Consider the following 6,695-nt stretch of genomic DNA (forward strand, 5'->3'; position numbering starts at 1 on the left):
TCGGATCCTAGCACAGAATGCAGCAAGAGGATTTCCTGGGATGCTTGGAAGCATCGACTGCATGCATTGGAAATGGGAAAACTGTCCATTTGCTTGGCAGGGGATGTACAAAGGCGCCAAAGACGGTTGCAGTGTGGTACTTGAGGCAGTGGCCACACATGACCTCTGGATTTGGCACTCCTTCTTTGGTATGCCAGGAACTAACAGTGACATCAACGTGCTGAAGTGATCCCTTGTCATTGCCAAGCTTGTTGAAGGTCGTTCTCCTTCGGTGAACTTCGAGGTCAATGGGCGGCACTACAACAACGGATACTACCTAGCAGATGGCATCTATCCCGGATGGTCTACATTTGTGTAGACTATCTCAAACCCTTTGCCAGGAGAGGACTCCCACTTTGCGAAGGTTTAGGAGGCTTGCAGGAAGGATGTCGAGCGGGCATTTGGTGCGCTCCAATCTTGATTTGCTGTTGTCCGGTACCCCACTCAGACCTGGTCGAAAGATGAAATGTGGGAGATCATGACTTGCTATGTCATCTTGCACAACATGATCATTGAGAGCGAGCAGGAAGAGTCAGTGTTTGACATTAAACCATATTACATGCATGGTTCTCTTGCCCAAGTTGATCACCAACTACCGGTAACCTGGACTGCCTTCCTCAATATGCATCAGGAGATCCGAGACCCAAAGGTGCATCAAAAACTGCAGCAGGATCTGGTGAAAAACCTATGGAGGCTCTTGCGATGAATTATGAGTTTCTATTTGCTGAACTATATATTTTGTATTGAACTATTTGTTGTTGAACTATTTAATTTTTATTGATTTTCTGTGATGAACTATGTGATAAAAAATAACTTCTGTTGAATTTGCGCCAGAGCATGACGAATATGGGCTGATTTGCGCCGATAGCGGGCCGACTTTGCCCCGAAAGTGGGCTGAAAAGCGGGCAAATTTGCGCCAAAATTGGGCCAATATCGGCACCTGGGGGCGCCGGCTGGGAACCCGATCGCCCCAAGCCGATTTTAGCGCCGGCTCACCCCTAGGCGGCGATTTTTCAAGCCTCTTGGGGGGCCAACGACTGGAGATGCTCTTAGTGTGTGCGATGATCAATGCATTCATACATCTCATATGTATTTGCATTTTTTGTATGATTTATGCTATATTGATATAAATTCTATACACTTTTCCCACACATTTATCATTTTTTATTGAAATAACATATTAACCTAATGTCTAGTGCCAGTTCATGCTTTTGCTATTTTTGAAATTTCAAAAAATCACCATAAAAATAAAACAAAATAGGTGGGGAGTTTTTGTGCTAGAAGAAGACCACGGGCCAAGGTCTAGCCCCTAGTGGGGCCCACAAGCTCTAGGCACCCTACTTACAAGGTGACCTAGACGGGAAGAATACATTCATCCTACACCTCCCGTGGATTGATAAACTTAGGTTATCCACTTGAGAAAAATTTGTTGTTGTACAGAACTCTGTGTTTGGAGGCCAATACAGTCTACAAAAATAGAAGTGTATAGTAGACATCATGCATTACCCACGGTTCTATTCTCATGTGCCCTTTCTGGTATATCACACACGTTTTCGTTCTTGTCAGAGTGTGCCCTTTTGTTTTGCATTGCATAAGCAATGTTCTAGAACTGTGTGCTTAGTAGATAGCTAGAAGTAGGAAAATTCCCATATTATTTGAATTATTCCTACAAATGGCAAATTCGCCATAATCTGCATTTGAACAAATATTGCCCACATCAATCACATTCATCACAAATATTGGTCACGACGAGTAATGCATGCTAGGTAAATTTCACACATGTACATATATGGAGCACCAATCGAAATAAAGCATTGCCATAATCATAGTCTACGAAAGACGAAGACCTTATGAAAGTCACACATCACATGGAAAAGAGTACATTCATGTGTAAATGTTTAGCAGCAAACACACCAAACAATAATTGAAAGCATACTTATTTTGTAAAAGGTTTACTGAAATCTCCATCCACTATAGTGACGTAGTTCTAGGTGAAGAATTGGGTGAGAAATCCCCTAACATTGAGCATCTTAGCTTCGAATCAGCAAGCCAACCTCGATATCTATAAAGAGTTCCATGTTTTTAATGTCTGAATGTGTCGTACGTGTAGAGTAAAAATGTGTTGAAGTAATTAAGATATGGACTTACTTCTGATAGAATGTCAGAGTTTGTTGTTGCAGTAGATCAACATAAGTAATTCATGTGTTTGCAAATATAGAAGCCCCAATGTTTGGTCCCTTTGAGCTATTGAGGACACTAAAATTTTGTGTGCATAATTATTCAATGTATACACCTATTAGGAACAACTTAATCCTAAGATATAATATGTTCCATTTTTCTTCTAGACATACATTGAGAAATGTATTTATGTAGACACTTGAACACACGACTAACATAGGAGAACATATTTGTGAACTTTAGGTTATAAGTTCTGTAATAAACTGTTGGGGAACGTTGCAGAAAATTAAAATTTTTCCTACGGTTTCACCAAGATCCATCTATGAGTTCATCTAAGAAACGAGTCAAGGGAGTGAGTTTGCATCTACATACCACTTGTAGATCACGAGCGGAAGCTTGCAAGGGGATGGTGATGATGGAGTCGTACTCGACGTGATTCAGATCACCGATGTCTAAGTGCTGAACGGACAACACCTCCGCGTTCAACACACGTACGGTACGGGAGACGTCTCCTCCTTCTTGATCCAGCAAGGGGGGAGGAGAGGTTGAGGAAGATCGCTCCAACGGCAGCATGACGGCATGATGATGGTGGAGTGACTGTTCTCCGGCAGGGCTTCGCCAAGCACACGCGGAGGAGGAGAGGTGTTGGGGAGGGGAGGGGCTGCGCCTTCAATTGTGTATTGTAGCCCTCCCCTCGCCCCTCTATTTATAGGGGGAAGGGGCAAGGGGCCCGGCCCCTCTAGATGGGAATCTAGAGGGGGGGCGGCGGCCAAGGGGAGGGGGGCTTGCCCCCCAAGCAAGGGGGCGCCCCCTCTAGGGTTCCCCCCAACCCTAGGCGCAAGGGCCCAAGGAGGGGGGGGGGGCGCACCCAGCCCACTTGGGGCTGGCTCCTGCCCCACGCAGCCCATGTGGTCCCCCGGGAGGGGTGGCCCCTCCCGGTGGACCTCCGGAACCCTTCCGGTGGCCCCGGTACAATACCGGTATGCCCCCGAAACTTTCCGGTGTCCGTTTGACAACTTCCCATATATAAAACTTCACCTCCGGACCATTCCGGAACTCCTCGTGACGTCCGGGATCTCATCCGGGACTCCGAACAACATTCGGTAGTCACATACTAGTCTTCCTGATAACCCTAGCGTCACCGAACCTTAAGTGTGTAGACCCTACGGGTTCGGGAGACATGCAGACATGACCGAGACCACTCTCCGGTCAATAACCAACAGCGGGATCTGGATACCCATGTTGGCTCCCACATGCTCCTCGATGATTTCATCGGTTGAACCACGATGTCGAGGATTCGATCAAACCTTGTATACAATTCCCTTTGTCGATCGGTATGTTACTTGCCTGAGACTCGATCGTCGGTATCCCAATACCTTGTTCAGTCTCGTTACCGGCAAGTCACTTTACTCGTACCGTAATGCATGATCCCGTGGCCAACACCTTGGTCACCTCGAGCTCATTATGATGATGCATTACCGAGTGAGCCCAGAGATACCTCTCCGTCATACGGAGTGACAAATCCCAGTCTCGATCCGTGTCAACCCAACAGACACTTTCGGAGATACCTGTAGTGCACCTTTATAATCACCCAGTTACATTGTGACGTTTGGTACACCCAAAGCACTCTTACGGTATCCGGGAGTTACACGATCTCATGGTCTAAGGAAGAGATACTTGACATTGGCAAAGCTCTAGCAAACGAACTACACGATCTTTGTGCTATGCTTAGGATTGGGTCTTGTCCATCACATCATTCTCCTAATGATGTGATCCCGTTATCAACGACATCCAATGTCCATAGCCAGGAAACCATGACTATCTGTTGATCACAACGAGCTAGTCAACTAGAGGCTCACTAGGGACATATTGTGGTCTATGTATTCACACGTGTATTACGATTTCCGGATAATACAATTATAGCATGAATAAAAGACAATTATCATGAACAATGAAATATAATAATACTTTTATTATTGCCTCTAGGGCATATTTCCAACAGTCTCCCACTTGCACTAGAGTCACCAATCTAGTTACATTTTGATGAATCGAACACCCATAGAGTTCTGGTGTTGATCATGTTTTGCACACGAGAGAGGTTTAGTCAATGGATCTGCGACATTCAGATCCGTATGTACTTTGCAAATTTCTATGTCTCCATCTTGAACATTTTCACGGATGGAGTTGAAACGACGCTTGATGTGCCTGGGCTTCTTGTGAAACCTGGGCTCCTTGGCAAGGGCAATAGCTCCAGTGTTGTCACAGAAGAGTTTGATTGGCCCCGACGCATTGGGTATGACTCCTAGGTCGGTGATGAACTCCTTCACCCAAATCGCTTCATGCGCTGCCTTCGAGGCTGCCATGTACTCCGCTTCACACGTAGATCCCGCCATGACGCTCTGCTTGCAGCTGCACCAGCTTACTGCTCCACCATTCAACATATACACGTATCCGGTTTGTGACTTAGAGTCATCCAGATCTGAGTCGAAGCTAGCGTTGATGTAACCCTTTACGACAAGCTCTTCGTCTCCTCCATAAACGAGAAACATGTCCTTTGTCCTTTTCAGGTACTTCAGGATATTCTTGACCGCTGTCCAGTGTTCCTTGCCGGGATTACTTTGGTATCTTGCTACCAAACTCACGGCAAGGTTTACATCAGGTCTGGTACACAACATGGCATACATAATAGATCCTATGGCTGAAGCATAGGGGATGACACTCATCTCTTCTTTATCTTTTGCCGTGGTCGATGACTGAGCCGAGCTCAATCTCACACCTTGTAACATAGGCAAGAACCCTTTCTTGGACTGATCCATTTTGAACCTTTTCAAAATCTTATCAAGGTATGTGCTTTGTGAAAGACCTATGAGGCGTCTCGATCTATCTCTATAGATCTTGATGCCTAATATATAAGCAACTTCTCCAAGGTCCTTCATTGAAAAACATTTGTTCAAGTAGGCCTTAGTGCTGTCCAGAAATTCTATATTATTTCCCATCAAGAGTATGTCATCTACATATAATATGAGAAATGCTACAGAGCTCCCACTCACTTTCTTGTAAACGCAGGCTTCTCCATAAGTCTGCATAAACCCAAACGCTTTGATCATCTCATCAAAGCGAATATTCCAACTCCGAGATGCTTGCACCAGCCCATAAATGGATCGCTGGAGCTTGCATACTTTGTTAGCGTTCTTAGGATCGACAAAACCTTCCGGCTGCATCATATACAGTTCTTCCTTAAGATGCCCGTTAAGGAATGCCATTTTGACGTCCATCTGCCATATCTCATAATCATAGTATGCGGAAATTGCTAACATGATTCGGACGGACTTTAGCTTCGCTACGGGAGAGAATGTCTCGTCGTAGTCAATCCCTTGAACCTGTCGATAACCCTTAGCGACAAGTCGAGCTTTATAGATGGTAACATTTCCATCCGCGTCCGTCTTCTTCTTAAAGATCCATTTGTTTTGTATCGCTCGCCGATCATCGGGCAAGTCTGTCAAAGTCCATACTTTGTTTTCATACATGGATTCTATCTCAGATCTCATGGCTTCAAGCCATTTGTTGGAATCTGGGCCCGCCATCGCTTCTTCATAGTTCGAAGGTTTACCGTTGTCTAACAACATGATTTCCAGGACAGGGTTGCCGTACCACTCTGGTGCGGAACGTGTCCTTGTGGACCTACGAAGTTCTGTAGCAACTTGATCCGAAGTACTTTGATCATCATCATTGGTTTCCTCTTCAGTTGGTGTGGGCATCACAGGAACATTTTCCTGAGCTGCTCCACTATCCCGTTCGAGAGGTAGTACTTCATCGAGTTCTACTTTCCTCCCACTTACTTCTTTCGAGAGAAACTCTTTTTCCAGAAAGCATCCGTTCTTGGCAACAAAGATCTTGCCCTCGGATCTTAAGTAGAAGGTATACCCTACAGTCTCCTTAGGGTATCCTATGAAGACGCATTTTTCCGACTTGGGTTCGAGCTTTTCAGGTTGAAGTTTCTTGACATAAGCATCGCATCCCCAAACTTTTAGAAACGACAGCTTAGGTTTCTTCCCAAACCATAATTCATACGGTGTCGTCTCAACGGATTTAGACGGTGCCCTATTTAAAGTGAATGTAGCTGTCTCTAGAGCGTATCCCCAAAATGATAGCGGTAAATCGGTAAGAGACATCATAGACCGCATCATATCCAATAGAGTGCGATTACGACGTTCGGACACACTGTTTCGCTAAGGTGTTCCAGGCGGCGTAAGTTGTGAAACGATTCCACATTTCCTTAAGTGTGTGCCAAATTCGTGACTTAAATATTCTCCTCCACGATCTGATCGTAGGAACTTTATTTTCCGGTCACGTTGATTCTCTACTTCATTCTGAAATTCCTTGAACTTTTCAAAGGTCTCAGACTTGTGTTTCATTAAGTAGACATACCCATATCTACTCAAGTCAATAGTGAGAGTGAGAACATAACGATATCCTCC

The sequence above is a fragment of the Triticum dicoccoides genome, chromosome 7B (assembly GCF_002162155.2).
Source record: "Triticum dicoccoides isolate Atlit2015 ecotype Zavitan chromosome 7B, WEW_v2.0, whole genome shotgun sequence".
In the NCBI taxonomy this organism is placed as follows: domain Eukaryota; kingdom Viridiplantae; phylum Streptophyta; class Magnoliopsida; order Poales; family Poaceae; genus Triticum; species Triticum dicoccoides.